This window comes from Sorex fumeus, unplaced genomic scaffold (assembly GCF_029834395.1).
Source record: "Sorex fumeus unplaced genomic scaffold, SorFum_2.1 ptg000126l, whole genome shotgun sequence".
In the NCBI taxonomy this organism is placed as follows: Eukaryota; Metazoa; Chordata; class Mammalia; order Eulipotyphla; family Soricidae; genus Sorex; species Sorex fumeus.
In genome coordinates, this window is record NW_026606183.1 from 4,883,209 (window position 1) to 4,906,172 (window position 22,964).

At 40.1% G+C, this 22,964-nt stretch overlaps 1 protein-coding gene across 2 annotated transcripts in view; it reads right to left on the reverse strand.

Annotated features, from left to right (window-relative positions):
* Positions 1 to 22,964, reverse strand: part of LOC130044980 (S-adenosyl-L-methionine-dependent tRNA 4-demethylwyosine synthase TYW1-like) — a 238,123-nt gene that overhangs the window by 65,331 nt on the left and 149,828 nt on the right. The window lies entirely within an intron of this gene.

Consider the following 22,964-nt stretch of genomic DNA (forward strand, 5'->3'; position numbering starts at 1 on the left):
AGGGAGGGATGTGGAGGAAGGAGGGAGGGAGGAAGAGAGAGAGAGAGAGAGAGAGAGAGAGAGGAAAACTGCCTGCCATAGAGGCAGGAGGGCGGGGGACACTGGGCTGGGAGATGTACACTGGTGGAGGGATGGGTGTTGGAACACTGTATGACTGAAACCTAATTATGAACATCTTTGTAAAGAACTATCTTACAATGATTCAATAGCAAAATCTTAGAAAAAAATTTTAAAAAATGTATTGAGGCTTAGAATAATCCAGACCATTTTGAAGAAAAACCATTGTGAAGAAGAAAAGGGCCTTTCCTGCTAAATAGTATAAAGATAGTAACTATATAATGTGATAAGCTAAAAATAAATGAACCAATCTGGGGAGAGTGACAGCTCAAAGGGCTGGAGCATGTGCTGTGTATATTGGGTCTTGGGTTTGATCCCCAGCACCTCGCTGGAACAGCAGTCCCCAGGCAAAGCATCCCTGCAAATAACCAGTGTAACACAGCAGAAAGCCCAGAAACATTCTTAGATACATAAAAACTTGGTTACAAAAGGGAGTTGTTACAAATTCTGGGGCAAAGAATAAATTCTTTAACAACTAATGCTTATTCAATCAACTATCCACAAGGCAGTGAGGGAATCCCATACTGTCACGTACCACACTGAAAGAATTTCACAAAGATAGCTAATCACACACACAGAATCCAATAGGTATTTCAAAAATGGATACAAAATGCTCAACAAAAACGTGAAAAAAATCGCTTTAACATAGAAAACCGATATACAATAAAACCACTGGCTATCTGAAAAAGAAAAATGTTCAGAGCAGGAATATGAGTAATAGATATAAATTGGAAAAAATATTCAGTGATCACCAAAAGCTGTATAGACTAAAAATTTTCAACATATTTACAATAAAATTGAATAGACAATAGAAAAAAGTGTTGATACACAAAATAACTTGTATAAAGCTGATATTTATAAATGCTACTAGACAAGCTAGAAAAAAGCAAATGTATAATAACTTCCAGTAGTATTTATGTATGGGGATGTGAAAGGCATGAAAAAGTCTTTAAGGGGTCAAATTTATACATATGAATTAACTAAGAAAAAATTAGTCAATGTATTTATATACTTAAGTGATATATTTCTACTTTGGTAAAAAGAACACATTAAAAATAAGATAAAACAGCTGTATTATTTAAAAAGCTGACTAATAATATACTAGGAATACCTAGAGTTAGTATGAACATGCAGAAATGACAAGATTACACGATACAATCTTAGTAAAGTATAAATTTGGCAATAATTATTTAATCCTTTTTAGTAGTAATCTCTTATTTCAGGAGTTCACCTTATAGAAATCATTTGAAGTAAATAATCAGAAATATTAGTAAAGAAGTGCATAGACTTTCAGGGCTATATTTAACCATGAGTAGATTAATATAGCAATGACAAACCCACTTGATGAACAGTAATGGAGCAATTAAATGTGATTAACAGACTATTTATACATATGACTGTGATTAATAGAATACTTATACAAATGACCACAATGTAGTCCTAGGTTAAAAAACAAAATAAAAAAAACTAATATTCTATTTTGGAAAGTACAGAAAGAACAAATTAAGTTTAAACCAAATAAAAAAAGAAAGAAAGAAAGAAAGAAAGAAAGAAAGAAAGAAAGAAAAGAAAGAAAGAAATGTAGGACAGCTAGTTAGATTTCCCTTCCTGCCTGCAGGTCCAGAAGCCTCCATCCTCACCAGAAAACCTCCAGCACAGAAACTGCCCATCCCCCAAAAGGAACTTCAAGCCACCAACAAATCCCAAATCCACAGTTCCTGGAATGCGTGGCCACACCTCCCAATTTTACAATACTGTGCCCAGCAGGAGCACAGCAAATTTAATGTCCGAATGCCTGAAACAACTGAACAAATTGGTAAATCATGCTGTCATAGTAAAAGATTTTTAAAAAGAAAAAAGGTAGGGCAGAAATCAATATAAGTGAAAAAAGAAGACTCAAAAATGTTAAAATTTGAGTCTTTGAAGGTAAAAGGTAAAGGCCCTCCCGTTGATCGTCGATTTGCTCGAGCGGGCCCAGTAACGTCTCCATTGGAGACTTTGTTGTTACTGTGTCTGGCATATTGAATACTCGAGTTCGATTCCTCCGCCCCTCTCGGAGAGCCCGGCAAGCTACCGAGTCCTTGAAAATCAATAAATAAAATCTCCGGCTAACCAAGATAAAATGAGCAAAGACTATTAACCAATATCAAAAACAGAATCATCATAAATAATCCTATTGACAAAAAAAATAATTAAAGAACTATACACTTGGGCCATGTGATCGTAGACAGGGGACTTGTCTCACATCTGGCCGACCTGGGTTTGATCCTCCGAATCTTATGAACCTCCAATCTGGCCAGGACAAATCACTAAGCACAGAGCCAGGAGTAAGCCCTGAGCGACACCAGGTATGGCCCCAAACCAAAATAAATAAACAAATAAATACAGAGAACTATACGAACAATATTCTGGCACACATTTCACCAATATAGATAAAACAGCCAAAAAGAAAAAGAAAGCAGCAGCCTTCGTTGGGTTCTCTAAACATTTAAGAAAGAAATTAACACAACACAATCTTTTCTAGAAAAGAGAAATGGAAAGAATGCACCTCAACTCATTCTATAGCACAGCGGGTAGGGCATTCGCCTTACAAGCGGCCAACATGGCCGACCCAAGTTCGATTCCTCCGCCCCTCTCGGAAAGCCCGGCAAGCTACCGAGAGTATCTCGCCCGCACGGCAGAGCCTGGCAAGCTCCCTGTGACGTATTCGATATGCCAGACACAGTAACAACAAAGTCTCCAATGGAGACGTTACTGGGCCCGCTCGAGCAAATCGACGATCAACGGGAGGGCCTTTACCTTTACCTCATTCTATAGAATCAACATTATTTAATGATAAAAACAGATAAAGGCATTCAAAAAAGCAGACTTGAAGTCAATGTCACTTATAAGCAGACTTTTAAAAAAAATCCCCTATAAAATATTAAATTGAATGCAACAACATATAAAATCAAAGTTATGCCCACTGGCGATTTGCTATTTATTCTAGCTATTCCATGCTGCTTCAATATTCAAAAGTAGCTCAACATCACATATCAACAGGCTACTGCAGAAAAATCAGGATCAAACTAATGAATGCCGCAAAGCATTTAGCAAAAGCCAACATTTATTTATGATATTCATCTAAGTAGAAATAAAGGGGGAATTCTTTTTTTTTTATTTTATTGAATCACTGTGAGATAGTTACAAGCTTTCATATTTGGGTTACAATCACACAATGATCAAACACCCATCCCTCCACCAGTGCACATTCCCCACCACCAATATCCCCGCTATACCCCCCTTTCCCACCCTCCCCCTGCCTCCATGGCAGACAATATTGCCCATACTCTCTCTCTCTACTTTGGGGCATTATGGTTTGCAATGCAGATACTGAGAGGTTATCATGTTTCGTCCATTATCTACTTTCAGCACACATCTCCCAGTTCCTCAAACCATCATTTTCTTAGTGATCCCTTCTCTATTCCAGCGGCTTTCTCCCTAAAGGGGAAATTCTTACCATGATAAAAATATGGATAGAAAAGCTACAGGTGTAATACCACACTTGTGAGACTCTAAGTCCTCCCAGCCCACATCGAGAATAGAAATAATATAAAATTGTATACCCTGGCACTCCTTTTTCACTTAGGACTTCATTACTGCAGCAAGACAAGAAAAGGAAGAGAAGGTATGAAAATGAGAAACAAAAAAATTCCTTTACTGATGACATGATTATCTATAAAGAAACTCTTTGTTGCCGTTGTTGGTTTGGGGGAGGAGGAGCCGACTTGGCAGTGCTCCGGGCTTACTCCTTGCTCTTTTCTCAGTGATCACTCCTGGCCAGACAATGCTGGATGTGGCCTCCACCCCCCTCCCCCCACCCGAAGGTGCTCATAGTCTACGCAGGTTCAATCCTTAGCAAATGATCCTCCAAGCCTTGCCAAAAGTGATCTCTGAGCACAGAGCCAGGAGTAAGTCCAAAGCACGACTGGGTGTGGGCCAAACTCCCCACCCCCCCACCCCACTGACCTCTACCACAAAATGTGGGGAGGAAACCCTTTAAGTGAGGTCAGCAAAATGAGGATAAAAATAGCAATGCATAAAAGTCCTTTTCTTTTTCATATATACCAGCAGTGCCAATGTTCATAGGGGACATGACTGACTCTGCCACGTGGCCACCTCTGTGTTCCCAGGAAAGTCCCATGTGTGCAGATAGCTGGATAAACTTAAGGCAGGACAGGTAGCAGCTGGTGGCAGTTGCTACAGAACATACTAGAAAACTCAGACGCTCCATTTTCAGGTATACCATAAAGTTACAGAAATTAAAACAGTATGATATTGTGACTGGAGCAATAATACAGTAATCTAGGTAGGGCACTTGCCTTGTACGTTGTCAACCTGGGATTGATCCTTGGTACTACAGATGGTCCCCTAATCCCCATCAGGAGTAAGCCCTGAGTATCACTGGGTATGGCCCCAAAACAAAAAACCAAACAAAAAACCCAATATGGTTTCGCTATATAAGACACACACAGATAATGAAGAACACCCACAGATTCATCCAGCTGGTCTTAGATAATGGAGCAAAAGGCACTGCAACAGAGAAAAGTAGTTTTTCTCCTATTCTTTTTCTTTCTTTATCTCTTTCTTTCTTTCTTCTTTAATTTTTCTTTTCAACTATTGGGCCACATTGGGCTCTGCTGGGCCTTGCTTCTGGTGATGTGCTCAGGGATCAGTTCTGGCCGTGCAGATATGCAGTCATAGGGATCTAACCAGTGTCCAGTGTGCGAGGGGAGTGCCTTCCTTCCTATACTAACTCTGAGCCAGAGAAATGAGTCTTTTTCAACCAAATGATACAGACCATCTGTTCACATTTAAGTGAACAAAAGAATGAGCCCACACAAATAACATTTTTCACAAAATAATTGCAAAGGGTTTAGAAATCTAAATGTAAAGTGTAATATCTATAAAAATTATATAAGAAAACACTAGAGCAAATCTACACTGGGTAAGGTGACAGTTTACAGATCCAGCACCCAAAAAAAGGCCATTAAAAAGCCTGCAATTTAACTTTATTAGCACTAAAAATCTGTTCTAAGATGTTATAAAAGAATAAAAGATGAATTTAACAACATACTTTAAAAACACATAACTATTACAGACCTTGGATCCAAAATATACAAAGAAGTATTGAAATACGGTTTAAAATGTACACACACAAACTCCTACTAAGAAATGGGAAGAAGACTTAACAGATAACTCAAAAAAGATATGGCAATTGAAAATAAGCATGATAAAAAATGCTTAACATTATTCGAGAACTAACGATGAAAACAAATCTGAGAAACCACTATGTAAATATGTAAACATTGGGCTGGTGAAAATGAAACCACCAATAATACAAACGTTAAGGATGCAGTCCAATAACTTCACTGATAAAAGAAATACAAAATGTTGGCATCATTTAGGAAGAAATTTCAAGAGCTCATTCATTATCAAGTCAGAAGATTCCATCAATCCAGCAGTGGGGCTACTAGGTATTTACTCAAAAAATTTGAAACAGACGTTCACACCCAAATTTGCATGCAAATGTCTCCAGCAGATTTATTCCTAATCATCAGAAAGAGAAAGCAATCAAGAGGTCCTTTAATAAGCAAATAAGTAAATTGTGGTCTATCTATAGTATATAGTATTAATGATGTAAAAATGACTAAGCCAAGGAAAGGAGATCACAGAAGAATCAAGGAATGATTACATACATATGTACACACACACATTTGAAGTGTCAGTCAAGAAAGGCTACATGGTACATTATTTCACTTATATGACATGTGGAAAACATAAAACTACAGAGATTTCAAAAACAATCATGGGTGGGGGAATGATGAGAGGGGAAATGGGGAGAATTTAAGAAGTATAGCAAAAGGGATTTGTTTGTTTGTTTGGAGGCCACACCCAGGGCTTACTCCTGGCTCAGTACTCGGGGATCAATCCTGCCTCTGTACTCAGGGATCACTCCTGGCTCTGTACTCAGGGATCACTCCTAGCTCTGTTCTTGGGGATCTCTCCTTGGCACTGGAATCCAACCGCATCGGCCACATGCAAGGCAAATGCCCTGCCATTGTATCATCTCTCTTGACCCCCAAAAGGGATTTTTTTCTGAAGAAGAAAACTTTCATATGATACATATGATACTGTAACACAGAATACATGATACCATGCATTTATCAAAATCACAAAACTTAACAAAAGGAATCTTAAGGTATATAAACCTACAATCTGAGGCCTTTCTCTCCCCAACACACAGTCAAATTATGAGTCAAACCACAGTCAAAACATCAGGCAAATCCCAACTGTGAGAGTCTCCAACCTAGTCAGTGTTCCTCAAATCAGGACAGCTCACCCAAGACAGGTAAAGCCTGAGAGAAGAACAGCCAAAGGAAAGGAGTCTTTGAAGAAATGACCCCAAGATATAATGCAGTAGTATCTTAGATGGAACCCTAAGTTCTAAGGAAATCTGAGTCAAATATGAATTCACTGTAGCAGTACTGATTCATTAACTGCTAACAAGTGGCCCATATAATTAAAGCAACTTCCTATAGAGGAAGCTGGACAGGTGAGGTCCTGGGAAATATTCCATACTGTTATAATAGCACAATACTTTCATGTAATCAAAGCTTCTAAACAGAGCTCATTAAAAAAGCAAAGATCCATTTGTTTATAAATTGAAACAAATGGAAATAACTTCAAAAAATGACCTATCTATAAAATAGGGTCCTCCCGTTGTTCATCGATTTTGCTCGAGCGGGGCCAGTAACGTCTCCATTGTGACACTTGTTACTGTGTTTGGCATACTGAATACGTCACGGGGAGCTTGCTAGACTTTGACGTGTGGGTGAGATACTCTTGGTAGCTTGCCAGGCTCTCTGAGAGGGGGGGAGGAATCGAACTCGGGTCGGCCGGACTGGCTGCACGCAAGGTAAATACCTTACCACTAAAAGAATGAGCTAAAAATCATTTCTTTTGAAACAGTGAGAGGGACAAAAGGATGGATAAACAAAAACAGCAATTTGCAGACAAAGTGTATATAAAAAGTTGGTTCAAATAAGTATTTTTAAAATTTTGAGTATAGTTAGTAAAAACTGTAGACTGTAAATGAAGAATACTTCTCCACTAGAAAGAAATCCTTTCTGAGAATAAGAAGTAGAGAGGAAGCAGGGGGCTGGAGCAATAGCACACGGGTAGGGCATTTGCCTTGCACGAGGCCGACCCGGGTTTGATTCCCAGCATCCCATAGAGTCCCCTGAGCACTGCCAGGAGTAATTCCTGAGTGCATGAGCCAGGAGTAACCCCTAAGCATAGCCAGGTGTGACCCAAAAAGAAAAAAAAAAGAAGAAGCTGAGAGGAAGCAGAGGCCCAGAGAGCAGTTTGGGGGTCTGGTTTTGGTTTGGGGACATACCTGGCAGTGCTCAGGGGATGGTCTTGGCTTTGGGTTTGGATATCTCTCCAGGTGCAACATGGGAAACCACGCAATGCTGAGAACTGAATCAGGCTCAGCTGCAGGCAAGGCAAGAGCCTAAGTCTCTGTATTCTCTCTCTGGCAGTTTTAATTTTTATGTTTCTGTACTTCCTTGACAAAGTAAAAATGTTTTCCTAAACCGTAAGACTATTAGGGCTGGGGAAATGGCTAGAGGGCTGGTGGGTATACTGCGCTAGTCGAGCATCACGTGGGGGTAGTCCTTACACCCCAGCAATTTGCTGGGTGTGGCCCCCAAACGAACTCCAACAGACCACAGAAATAGAGAAATACAATACCTTTTAAAATAACAGGATGTGTGTATGCTGTGTGTGTGTGTGTGTGTGTGTGCGCGCACGCACTAAGTATATGTAAATGAAACTGGTCCCAAAGAAATTAGGAGATCAATTCAAACTTTTAGATGAGTAATTTTTCTGTGCAGGGACTGCTGTCTGATATTTGACATTCTCCAGAAAATCTCTGATGAGGACAAGTCGAACACTCACAAACTTAGTTTTGCGGAGGAACAGCAGCCTAGAAGGGAACTTATTGGTGACTAGTACCCACCAGTAGCAACACACCCTTCCTAAAAATATGCTCCCTGATCTTTCTTCCTAAAAACTATTTGTGATACTGCAGACTTGACGGTTACTTTGAGTACCAGTCCATGCTGTCTGCTTGTTACAAATAAAGCCCCTTCTTAGCCCCTCATCAGTCTCTCAAATTGATTGTTCCCCAAGGGCAAGGAACCGACCTTCATTGTTACACAGGTATAAAATGAAAAGAACATACTTTAATTTTAACAGCTTGTATTTCTTTAATTCTAACAGCTTGTACTCCTTTAGAAACTAGGTAAAGGACCAAGATAAACATTTAGCACCTATAAAGGTGTACATGAAGAGTAAAACTTACTTTTTCTTTTGAGTAAGGGAGTCAAACGAAGAGAGACTGTTTTCTCTTTAAATTCTACCTTGTTTCAAATAGATTCTGAGGTGCCTAAAGGATAACTGGTGAGTATGATGATGAGGCATACTTAGGCAACTGGGATTAGAACTCAGGAGGAGGAACAGAACTTGAGGTCAGGTGCAAGGAGACAGAAGTATGAGCTCTGGCAAGACTGGGAAAGCAAAAACAAGCCTGTGAACTAAAGCTTGGGCAAACTATAGTCAAAGAGGAGAAAGGCAGAGCTAGAGATATAGGTCCGTGACCGAATAGCTTGCAAAGAAGAAAGAAAATGAAATGAATGCAATGCTCTAAAAGAACAAGGGAGGAGAGAGTGAAGAAAGAGAGTGAGGAGAATTGCTCCTCCACCCCAGGACCATGACTGATTGAGACAATGGATAGCCTTAGTCCCTACCCGCTTCTCTGCAGGGCCTTATAAACAGAGAACTCGCCAATGCCAAAGTCAAAGCCATAGCACCATCTACAGAAAAACAAAAGAAACCAACCCCAAAGCACAATCAGAAAAATCAAGCAGGACATCGTACTAAAAATAAAGAAGGAAGGCAGGGAAGAAGGGTGTGCGGGGGTGGGGGGGGGAGGGCTGGAGGGTGGAGAGAGAGAGAGAGAGAGAGAGAGAGAGAGAGAGAGAGAGAGAGAGAGAGAGAGACTGGAGACAGAGAGGCAGAAAAAGACACACACACACACACACACACACACACACAGATGGAGCAATAGTATAGAGGTTAAGGCATTTGCCTTGCATAAAACTTACCCATGGTACCACATATGGTCCCCTGAGAACCATGAGGATTGACACCTGAGCACAGAGCCAGGAGTAGACCCTGAGCAGTACCAGATGTGGCCCGAAACTCCATCCCTACCCTCCAAAAATGAAAAATCTCCAGAGAGCAAACATAAAGACACAAAGCATTTAGAAAAACCATCATACTAACAACAACAACAAAAATCAGAAAATCAATTAAACACACGAAAAACAGATCCATAATATCAAAAAGAGCTACAGGAGCTGGAGTTCTTTGACAAAGAGATTAAAGACACCAAAAATTTCTAGAGAATTTGGATGTGAAGAGTACAATGCATAAAGAAATAAAATCTCTTACTAAGTCTAACATAGGAAAGAATTAGTACCACTGAAGATAAAATTACAGTAGTAACTCAAGGAAAAAGTAGCAAGATTTAGGAAAAATTAAGAAACTCTATAAAATGTGTCCATTTCCATTAGAGAAAACATAACGATAATGGGAATCCTGGAAAGTACAGAGAAAAAGAAGAGATATTTCCTTATTCAAAGAAATCGCTGAGAACTCTCCAAGCCTCAAGGAAGGTCAAAAAAACTGACAGAATACCCAAATTTATAAGAACAATATAATCTATACTAAATTTTAAACTGTTATAAAGGAGAAAAATTAAACGCAAAGGCATTTCAATAAGGTTTTCACCAGACCTTTCAGCAAAAAAACTCTATAGGCTACTATAGAACGAAGTGACATATTCACAACACAGAAGACAAAACCTATCAAACAAAACTCTCCAACATCAATGTTCAAATAGGATGGCAAAATAAAGGCTTTTCTAAATGAAAGTAAATGGAGTTTACCACCACCAGACCTGCACTCTGAAATTATGAAAGGAATTCTACATAAAAAAAAACCAACAAAAGCAACACACTCAAACCTTGAGTAAGGTGACACAATTTGGAACACTGAATCCTGAACACAGGCAGCATGAATCAAATGAAAGAACAATAAAACATAAAAAGGAAAGAATGAAAAGAATCTATATAACGAGGAAAATGAAGCTACTAGCACAAAAAGACATTAAATTCGTTACATACAGTTAATACTAACTCATAGTGAATGACTGGAGTAAAAAATTAATTCCAAGCCAATAACACACAAAAACAGGAACTACTTTTCCTATTCTGATATTTTACAATTTTAACCAAAATGGGTAATAAAAGACAATACTGACATTATATAATGAGGAGTCAATCTATCAAGAATATGAAATGTAACACATTAATATGTGTAAACATTGGTACACCTAAATATATAAATCTATCACTCATTAAAAGTCCTAAAAGAGTAAATACAGTGGCAGCAACACCACAATAGTAGGAGATCTCAACACAACACTTAGAGCAACGGAGAGATCTTTCAAAATATAGAGGGACAGTACAGGGGTTAATTAAGGCACATGCCTTAAATGCAGTCAACTCCAGTTTAATTCCTGGCACCACTTGGTGGCCTGAGCACAAAAATAGGAATGTGGCCCTAAACCCCTTAAAGTAAAATAAAATATGTAAACAATGCATTAAGTAATCTGTTGCATGTACTTGATAGACTTACGCAGAAATTTCCATCCCTAGAAAAACAAACATTCTTCCCAAGTGTACACTGGTACAACTCCAAAAATAGATCTCATTGCATTCATCTGGGGAACATAAAGCAACAAAATGGGAGACTAACACCCAGGAATGGCTGAGATTAGTACCAGGAATTTTGCTCCATGACTTGGAGGCCGGCCACACGTGCTAGGGGAAAAGGAAACTCAGATAGAGAAGAGAGCACCAAATAAAGGGTGTTGGGAGGATCCTCCCAGGGTGGGACAAGCATGCTGAAAGTAGACTATAGACCAAACATGATTGCCACTCAATGCCTCTCTTGCAAACCACAGGACCCAAAAGGAGAGAGAGAGAACAAATGGGAATGCCCTGCAACAGAGGCAGGGTGGGATGGGGGGGATGGGGGTTGGATGGGATGCTGGGACCTGTGGTGGTGGAGGATGGGTGCTGGTGGAGGGATGGGTACTTGATCATTGTATAACTGAAACCCAAGCACAAAAATTTGTAAGTCTATAACTGTAAAATTAAATAAATAAATAATCACTTAATCACTTAATCCCCGTTATTCATCGATTTATTCGAGCGGGTGCCAGTAACGTCTCCATTCATCCTGGTTGCGTGCTAGCGTAGCCCAATGGTATCTGTTCGTTTTAGGAACATGCAGAGTCTCAAACCGATCATTTAGGGTCTTAACGAAGAAGTCTGACCATCTTATAGGTGGGCGTCCACGTGATCTTTTGATGTCTCGTGGAATCCAATCAGTAATGGCTCTAGTCCAGCGGTTGTCTGTAAACCTCATTACGTGTCCAGCCCATCTGATTTTTGATGTCTTGGCAAATGAGACAGCGTCCCTGATTCTTGAGCGTTGACGAAGATCAGAACTCCGGATTCTATCTCTCATTTGAGTGAATCGTGATATTCCAAGCATAGTTCTTTCGATTCCTCTTTGAGAGACCCGAATAGTGTTCTCATCCTGTTTTCGTAGGGTCCAGGTCTCTGAGGCATATGTTAATGCAGGAAGAATAGTGGAATCAAAGAGATGTGCTCGTAGCTGGAGGTTCTTTGTCCTTTTAGTTATTTCTTCAATGCTCTTGAAGGCATTCCAAGCCGCTCTCTTCCTCCTGCGTAACTCAGGTGCCAGGTCATTCATCATGTTGATTTCTCGACCTAGGTATATATAACTGTTGCATTCGGAGATGGTGGTTCCGTTGAGAGCGAATGGAGCGTCAGGAACAAGGCTGTTTCTCATAAACATTGTCTTCGTAAGATTCAGCTGTAGTCCGACCTTTCCACATTCACGGTCAAAGTCGTTCAGCATTTGTGCCGCTTGGCTGATGTTTGGTGTTATTAGAACGATGTCATCAGCAAAGCGGAGGTGGTGTAGTTGCCGACCATCTATCTTCACTCCCATGTTTTCCCATTCCAGTCGTCGCATGATGTTCTCGAGGGTGGCACTGAAGAGTTTTGGTGAAATGGTATCACCCTGCCGAACCCCTCTCTTGATATGGATGATTACTTCTTTGTAGAATGGTGAGATCTTGGTAGTGAATCCGCAATAGAGCTCACGAAGGATCCTGATGTATTGAGTTTGTACGCCCTGATTGGCTAGGGCTTCCATGACCGCTTCCGTCTCAACAGAATCAAAGGCCTTCTTTAAATCAATGAACGTTAGACAGAGTGGCATCTTGAACTCCCGAGATACCTCAATGAGCTTGGTTATTGTGTGGATATGGTCGATGGTACTGAATCCTTTTCGGAATCCAGCTTGTTCACATGGTTGTCCTTCATCTAGTGTTCTGCTAATCCTATTCAGGATGACTCGAGTGAATAGTTTGTAGATGACAGACAATAGGCAGATTGGGCGATAGTTGCCAATGTCGTGGATGTCTCCTTTCTTGTATAGTAGTACGGTCTTGCTGGTTTTCCATTTGGATGGAACCTTGCATTCAGACAGGTAGCGTGTGAAGAGTCGAGCCAATGTATTGATGAGTACTGATGGTAAGTTCTTCAGGTGTTCAGGTCTGATCTTGTCTGGGCCAGGTGCTCTTTGTTTCTTTACCGACGAGATGGCATGTTGGATTTCGGAAGGGAGAACATTGGGAACGACATATCCATCATGTGGTATGTGGTATGTGGGCAAGTGGATGTGGCTATTAAAGAGATCTGAGTAGAAGTCATGAATAATCTTCTCCATTGCCCTTCTGCAAGATGTGATAGATCCATCATGATGTCGGAGGGCAGTCATCTTGGTTTTGTAGTTGGTGAAGGACAGGCGGGCATTACGAATGTTTTTCCCAGCTGCATCTACCAGTACTGCTGCTCTCCTGTTTTTGAGGTCATCCTTGATGGCTTCTCTGCACTGTTTTGCCAGTTCGGACGTTTGCTTGTGGTTGCCTGAGGCACGTGCCAAGCCACGTTGGTGAATAAGTTCAAGAGTGTTCGAAGAAAGACGGTTTTTTGTGGTTATCTCTCTCCTGGCATTCCTTGCACAATCATGGAGGTGCTGAATCATTCGATCGTATTCCTCATCAATGTTGTCAATGACGGCATCTTCCCATGTTGCCGCAACAGAGCCAAAGAGTTCCCAGTTGGTGGTTGTTCTGGGAGTCCTCTTCTTAAACCTTGCATTCTTTTCTCCTCGTTCTGTGAGGTAGAATTTTGCACGAAGAAGACGGTGGTCTGATCCCGTTTGGAATTTTGGGACAACAGCAACATCGGTTAGGCAAAACCGCCGATTGAATATGATGTGGTCTATTTCATTGTGGAACCGTCCATCGGGAGACTCCCATGTCCAACGTTTAGATTTAGCCTTTTGGAATTGTGAGTTGCCATGGAAGGTTTTGGTTGACATGATGAACTCAGACAGTCTGTCACCCTGTTCGTTCCATTCCAGGCCATGGGTTCCGATGTGGAGTTCATCGACTGATCTTCTTGGTCCTATCTTGGCATTAAAATCACCGACAATGATCTTGTAGAAGGTGTGATCTTCTTTATAGAATTTCTCCAGCTCCATGTAGAATTTCTCAGTTTCTCTTTCACCATAACTGGATGTTGGTGCATAGACAACAAAGATAGAAACTGCCGGTAGTGAGCCACATTTATTCAAGTGTAATCGTCCGATTCGGGTTGTTAGGCATTCAAATGAATCAATGCTCGTGACTAAGTTTGTGTTGACAAGGATACCGACACCACCGACGCCTCTTTTATCACATGTTCCAAGGAACAGTTCTTCTCCAGTGTCGAAAACAGCATGATGGGATTGATGTCTTCTCGTTTCGGTCAGACCAATGATGTCGTACTTGATCTTTCGTGCTTGTACCATAAGGTCTTCAATGGATGCAGCAGATGCCAGCATACGAGCATTAAAAGTACAGACAATCATTTTTGTTTTTCTGCGTTTTGGCAGCCTATGTTTGCCTTGGTGTTTTATCAGCCTCTCCTTCCATATCCTTCTCGACTCTGCATATTCAGGGTTAGGGAAATGAGATCCATTTATTACTGCATTCGCGGCCGCGCGACTATTTATTTACTTTTCTCTAAATTTTCAGGGTACCTTAAATATCCTTAAATATCCAACCCGCATGGCAGAGCCTGGCAAGCTATCCGTGGTCTATGCCAAATAGACCAAATTGATAAATAAATAATATGCTATAAAAAAAAATCTCATGTTGGAATGATAAATATATCTCAATTAATATGGGAAAATTGAAACCAAACCATGATCTTTTCTTATCGCAATGGTTTGAGGATAGAAATCAACCATTCACAACAATCACTGACACCAAACATCAATAATTCCTAGATGCCAACATGCCAATACATGTTGCCAGCAACCAAACTCAGGAGCTCCCATGGAGTTGACATGTACTCAACCACTGCAGCTATCTCCCAGCCCTCCCCCCCACCCTCCAAGTTAAGAGGTTGCTTCTTTTACCCTTCTTCCTAATGGGCTTATTTTGTTTGAACTTTCGTGACTGTTGAACTCAGTGCTTAAGAGTTCATTACGAGTAGACTGCAAGCCACAAGGCAATGCTTTCCTTTCCTTCCATATAAGCAGAATGCCTAATCTACTTGGGAACAACAGTTTACTCATCTAATTAGTTACATTTCTTGCCTCCCTCAACAGAGTGTGGATAAACATTAAATTCTGGTTTCCATGTAATTAGAATTGTGTAAATCATCTTTTAAAAATGTGCCTTTCTGGGGCTCGAGAGCTAGCACAGCGGGTAGGGCGTTTGCCTTGCACGCGGCCAACCCGGGTTCGATTCCCAGCACCCCATATGGTCCCCTGAGCACCGCCAGGAGTAATTCCTGAGTGCATGAGCCAGGAGTAACCCCTGTGCATCGCCAGGTGTGACCCCCCCCCCAAAAAAAGAAACTGCCTAACTGCCTTTCTTAAATCTACCCTCGTAATTCCTGCTCATCATCTCTCCTGAAATGCCAAGTACCTCCCTGTGCACAGCAACTCGGGAACTTACTGAAACCACATCTTAGGGACCCTCGGGCTGGTTTCATGATGACTAGTCATTGCTGATGATAGATCATGGGCTCAACTTCCAAACTTCTAGTCATGAACTGGTCTGTCCAATGAATAGTTCCCATCCAGCCACCCACCAAGAGTCAACTTTTAAGAACAAAAGACACATACTCCCCAAAGCATTATACAGATTCAGTGCAGTCCCTAAAAGGATACCCATGACATTTTTCAAAGAAATAGACAAAACACTCCTGAAATTCATATGGAACAAATAAATGCCCAGAAATAGCTAAAGCTATCATTGGGGAAAAGAAGACGAAAAGCATTACCTTCTCCAACTTCAAACTATACTACAAAGCAGTAGTAATTAAAACAGCATGGTATTGAAACACAGACTTGCAGACCAATGGAATAGAGTTAAATATCCGGACACAGATTCTCAAATATATGATCATTTAATCTTTGATAAAGGAGCAAGAAATATGAAGTGGAACAAGAAAACTCTCTACAAATGGTGCTGGCAAAACTGGATAGCTATGTGCCAAAAAAAAAAAAAGAATTCAGACCTCTGTCTAACTCCAGGCACAAAAAATCAGATCAAAATGGATTAAAGACCCCAATATGACATGAATCCATAAGGTACATGGAGGAAAATATAGGCAGAACCCTCCATGACACTGAAGCTAAAGTTATCTTTAAAGATGAAACATCACTGACCAAGCAAGTGGAAGCAAAGATAAACAAATGGGACTACATTAAGCTAAGAAGCTTCTGCACCTTAAAAGAAATGGTGGCCAAGATACAAAGACAGCCCACAGAATGGGAAAATATTATTTATCAAATACCCATCTGATAAGAGGTTAATATCCAAGATATATAAGACACTGGTAGAACTTTACAAGAAAAAAACCTCCAACCCCATCAAATAATGGGGAGAAGAAATGAACAGAAACTTCCTTAATGAAATATAAATGGTCAAAATGCACATGAAAAAATGTTCTACATCACTAATCATCAGGGAGATGCAAATCAAAACAACAATGAGACATCATCTCACACCACACACATCAAAAGAAAAAAAAAAGCAACCAGTGCTGGCGTGGATGCTGGGAGAAAAGAACTTTCTTTCACTGCTAGTGGTAATGCTGACTGGGGCAGCCTTTTTCGAAAACAATATGGGCATTCCTCAAAAAACTAGAAATTGAGCTTTCATTCGACCCAACAATGGCACTTCTGGGAATATATCCTGGAGGCCCAAAAGCACGCAAGAGAAATTCCACTTGCACTTCTATGTTTATCACAGCTCTGGTCATAAAAGCCAGAATCTGGAAATAACCTGTGTCCTCGAGAACAGACTACTGGTCAAAGAAACTATGGTACAACTACACAATGGAATACTATGCAGCTATTAGGAAAAATGAAAGGCCCTCCCGTTGATCGTCGATTTGCTCGAGCGGGCCCAGTAACGTCTCCATTGGAGACTTTGTTGTTACTGTGTCTGGCATATCGAATACTCTTGGTAGCTTGCCGGGCTCTCCGAGAGGGGCAGAGGAATCGAACTCGGGTCGGCCATGTTGGCCGCTTGTAAGGCGAACGCCGTACCCGCTGTGCTATCGCTCCAGCCCCAGGAAAAATGAAATTCCTTATAAATGGATGGACACAGAGAGTATCATTCTGAGTGAAATTAGTCAGAAGGAAAGGGACAGACATAGAACAACTGCACTCATTTGCAGGATATGAAAAAAAAATAGGAGATTAATCCTCAAAGACAACAGAAAGAAGGGCCCAGAGAACTGGTCCATAGTTGAAAGCTTTCCAGAAGTGGGGGTTGGGAGGTATGTTTTTTAAAAAAAAAATAGTATAAGACTATTATTCAAGGCCATGGAAAACAGAAGCCAGGAGCACTGTTCAATGGCTTGAAGCTTGCCACAAGTGTGTGGGGGATGAAGGGCAGTTAGGATAGAGAAGGGAACAGTATGACAATAATAGTTAGAAATGATCACTCTGGACAAGGATTGAGTGTTGAAAGCAGGTAAGGGGATAGACATGACAACCTTTCAGTATCCGTATTACAAACCATAATGCCCAAATGGAGAAGAGGGGAAAGGGGGAGGAGGGAGAAAAAGGAAGAGGAAGAAGAGGAGTAGAAGGAGGAGGAGGAGAAGGTAGAGGGGGAGGAGAAGAAAAGTGCCTGCCATAAATAAAGAGATAGGGTAGCGGGGCAGGAGATAAACTAAAGATACTGGTGGTGGAAAATGTACACTGGTGAAGGGATGGGTGTTGGAATATTACATCCCCGAAACCCAATCATGGACAACTTTGCAATTGTGTATCTCACTGTGATTCAATAAAAACATAAATAAAATAAAATAAAAATACTAAAAGTATACCAGAAGCTATTTTGTAGTTAATTAACCAAAAAAAAAAAAACAGGAACAAAGACACTGCTATCTCTTAGGGAATTCCAAAAAATTTAGACACTCCATTAGGAACTAACTAGGTTAAAGACCATATATTAGAATAAAAGATGTTCTTATAACTTCAGAAGTTATAAAGCTTTTAGGAGTTCTACTGCCAGGACCTGAGCACAAAGACCATATAAATATTTTTCTATCATCTCATGATACCATTATCAGTCCTTGGTTCACCAGTATTTGGACTTCTGTGACTTTAGAAGAAAAAGTAATTCTGGGTTGATTAACCCTCTCACTATTTGGGAATTTTGGTTATATGCTGAATCCTATGTGATAAAATATCGGAATACCACATGATAGAATTCACTTTGGTTCACTTCTAAATACTCACTTTTAGATATTGCTATGCAATTTTCTGGTTTTCACTATTTTGTAAGTATCTGTTATTGCAGTTTTTATTTCCTTTTATGTAAAAGGTAATAAAAAATTACTCTCCCAAATTAGCTTTGTTCGGTTGGGCTTTGTTCAAATGTTTGTTCTTAATACACTATTCAGTGGCATAACTGGTATGTGCCTATTTATTTTCTTTTTCTCTACCCAAGTACATGGGGCTTAATCTGCTTAATTCACTGATTTCCCAGAGGCTAAATGAATCCTCACCAAATATTAAACACTTGATAAATACTTACTGAATGAGTGAGTTCAGTTTAGATCTTTTAAACATTTGTTTATGGTTTGATGTATTAAATTTTTTGCCCACAGTAGAGGAAATAGTAAAAATGAAAGGAAGACAAATAATCATTAGCAATAATAAGAAATAAAGCAAGATTATATTGTAGGTTGAAAAAACTATTTTACAAAGGAGATTAAGTCATAGCTATATATGTGTATATATATACACACATGTAATATGACTACAAATATTATCCAAACTCAAATATAGATATAAATGACCATAAAGATAATGAAAGTGAATATAAGTAGTACGTTTACTGAATAAAAATTTGAAAAATAAAATAAAATGTACTGAGCATTAGAAAGACCTCAAAAAAAAAAAAAATGACCACAGAAAACACATACCCAGTATATTTAAGAACCATGCCATCCCTTGGTTAAGAACAAAATAAAAGTGACACAAGCATCCCCTGGTTGTGATCAGTATTCTGTTCCTGAACTCTAATACTATGCATAAAAATGCTAAGTGAAAATATATGTCCCATTATTCTAAATGGAAAAACATTTAAATATACTACACATCAACTTATAGGCTCCCCAGATTTTCTTAAAATGAACTGAAAGAGGATAACATGCCTATACATCAAACAACTATTTAGTCTGTGAGATGTGTAAAACACTGCTTCCTGATTTAAAAACTGGAAACAAACTGATTTACTGAGCAGTTACTCAGTGAAAGAAAGTGGCCTTGCTCAATCAGTGCTGGGATCATCAAGCAGCAAATCCCCTTTTCCAAGTCACTAACTCCAGTCCCTGGTGGGCCACTAATTGCATTTGGAATGTCATGCAAGACTCTATTGTTTGGTTTTAAGCGCTACATTGAGCTTTGGGGAATGAATAGTCTTTTTCCCTTAACAAATATCAATTAAACACAGAATTGAAAGATTTCTATGTTAAAGAAATATTAAATACAAAAGAGGGGGCTTCTCCCTGGAGACCAGGCAGCTAAAGGGAGATCATCTGTAGGGTCTTGCCTGCTTTAGGAGATATGTCACCTCTTCTAGCCTACTGATGACCTGGTGATACTGAAGGTCAAAGGACAGATAAGCTCCACTAACTTACAGATACCTGGAGTGTGGAACTGAACCACATACTACTGTTGAAGTCACAATCTAGTCAGGGCTGATGTTAATATGCAGCTTCATGTAGAAGACATTTTCTCAAATGAAAAAAAAAAACAAAATCTTTGGTCCTAAAAATCAGCTGTTTATAATAGATACTACTCTGTATATCTGGTTGTTTAGATCATCAAGTTCTAGAAAATTTCTACTGAATAAATTATTCACTGTTGCACTAATATTCTAAATAAAACTACAGTACTTCAAAAATTACTCTTCACTCATGATATAAAAATTTTTAATGAAAACTGGAAAGCATGTCAAGATATCTATAACCCCATTATAAAATTATGGTTAATGTTTTCAATGAAGTTTTAAAGTAAACGTAGTACTTTAAATATGTACAAATATGTAAATACTTTTATACAAATATGTAAAATGTTATTTTGTATCTAAACTATAACAATAATAGTAATAATGAGAGGGTTGGAGATATAGCACAGAAGGTAGGGTGTTTGCCTTGCATGGGGCCGACCCAGGTTCGATTCCCAGCATCCCATAGCACCGCCAGGAGTAACTCCTGAGTGCAGAGCCAGGAGTAACCCCTGAGCATCGCCGGGTGTGACCCAAAAAGCAAAATAAATAAATAAATAAATAATAATAATAATACCCTTTAACACCATCAAATGAGTAAGCCTCTATTCACATGCTAGACACTGCTCACGTGTGGATGGATGGATGATTCATCCACCGTTTGTTTGATTCCTTCACCCTCTTGCTTGTAGATTCCAGTAGAATTGAACTATCTATCAAGTCACCCAAGATTTCCAAACCTCCAAGTTCTGCTCTTGCTTCCCATGGGGACTAGTGCTCAGTGAAGGCTCAGGAAGCTCAGGACAAGTGGGAGACTAGGTCTCAGGGTAGCTGACATTGAACTCCTTAGCATTTCATGACATTTATGTGTCACCAGGATTATGCAGGAAGCATTAACTGATTGCTAATTAAGCGGGTAGGGCATTTGCCTTGCATGCGCTGACCCAGATTTAATCCATGGCACCCCATCTAGTCCCCCGAGTTTATCAGGAGTGATCCCTGAGTGCAGAGCCAGAAGAAAGCCCAGAGTACCACCAAGGGTAGCCCCCAAACAAACAAACAAACAAAAAAAAGTGACCTTACATCTGCCATTCCTTAACACCACCCACATATCTGAGTCCCCTGCCCCCTGCCCCCATTGCTTCTCTATCTCTTCTCCTCTGTCCCTTCATTCTGTTTCTTTCCTTCCCCTCCGTAGCTGGTTTCTGTGAGAAAGGAAAACTGCCTCTTACAATATACTGAAATTATTTACTGAAGGCAGTTTCAAGGGGAAAAATGTTCATCCTCATCCAAACTAGTCAGGACACATGAGAAATCTTGCCCATTTTCATGAGTCCCGATGTTCCTGCCTGTTGTGCAGTGCAGTCTACACGGGCTCACCCTGACAACTCAGTCCAGCCCCAACAGGTTGGGGTAACAATTACACATAGGTGTGGTCACAATCAATAGGGGTAGAATTCTTTCTCTCCGGGAAAGCTGCTTCTAGGACAGATTCTCATTTAGCAGATCGACTAACCCTGGAAGGGAATCCCCTGGGTGTGTTTCTCCTCTCCTTGTCCAACAAACATATAAGCATACATAATATAAATCATTTTGTATGGACACAGTAAGAAATACTTTAAGCTAATAGAATTGCTCTCCTAGGGCATCTCGATCTCAAGACTACAGTGCTCAGGCCAGATAGTCTTTCCTATCCCTAGCAGGGTCCTAGTCTTCTTGTTACTTTTGGATCATGATAGCATTTGTCTATGATAAAACTCTTAACTCATAGTTAAGAATCGTGGTACTTTGGCCTGGCCCATATCGATGCCAGGGTAGCACATATCTTGCCCTGGGTCCATTCAGTCTCTCATCGGGATGCTGCTTTTGGGGTGCTAGGAACTAAGGGCAACTGAGGCTTAAACCGAGAAAGCAGATGCCTGGGAGTGAATAATATTCAAAGCCAATTAAATCCTAAGTTACTAAGTATTACTAATATTACTAAGTTAATATTAACTGTCTTCCTGTATCTATACAAAAAGGACATTGCATTAAAGTAAACTATTCAAAAGACATAAGGAGAGGAGAAAGACAATATTAACTTACAATACAAGTTCAGTGTCCTAGAAGGATCTGACCTTACAAATTAACAGATTCTGATGAACTGGTTGGGGAAGAGAGCATAAAGAAGTGGTTACAGATAAACACAGGAATGGAAGTGACTCGGGGAGCACTGTGAAGGGTGTAACCTAAGCTCCTTGTGGCAAGGGAAAAAGGACAAATCAATTGTTAGGCCTAAAATATTTGGAGCTATATTCCAACATCTCCCCCTTTTCTGTTAACAAAATGCCAAAGATTATAATAGTTCCGATGGGTCATGGACTCAGTATTGGCTAGTCTTTTCTGAAAGACGCAGGATCCTATAACCAATAGAATGAACATGATAAATAAGGCCATACCAGCACTACCAATAGCGTGGGTAATGCTTTGCCAACATGACCTCGGGTCAAGCCCTGAAATATGTCTTTAGATACTCTCACCTTCAGAATAAGATTGTTTGGGTGTTTAAGGATAACTCCCAGGAGTTCAGTATGAAAACTTAGCCCAAAGTATTTCAGATGCATTATAGGGCCTTGACCCAAGGTCATGGTGGCAAAACATTACCCACGCTATTGTGTAACCTGATAAACCTAAGCTCCTTGTGGCAAGGGAGAAAGGACAAATCAATTGTTAGGCCTACAATACTTGGAGCTATATTCCAACAAATCATTAGTCCATAGTCTTTGGGGACTTAAATGTTCTATTTGGAAAAAACATAAAAATCTATTGTGGGAAATTGCCACCCCTTCCCTTCTCCCTGCTCAATAAAAACCCCAAGGTCAGGGCAGTCCCCTGGGTAAAACAAGCGTTGACAACTGCAGCCACACAGAAACATCTTACTGGGATGACAGGAGGTTGCCATAACTTCAGTGCTACATAGTAAATGTCCTTACTGATTGCTTATCACCCTACAGTCACAGCTATGTAAGCATTCCAGCCATTATTCATAATGTACATGATAAAACATAAAGAATGGCATCATAATGGGAGCCAAGGGGAAGATAATGCCAAACCAAATAAATAAGCCACACTGCTCCTTGCTGGAGGCCGTGGAAGCTAGCTTGCTGCCGGAACAGACCACAGCACCTGGATCATGACCGACTCTGCTGGACAGAGTAGAAGTCACCGGCCTGACTGGTCCAAGTGGCAATCAGCCACAAGATACCACCAAAATATGTAGGTGTGCACA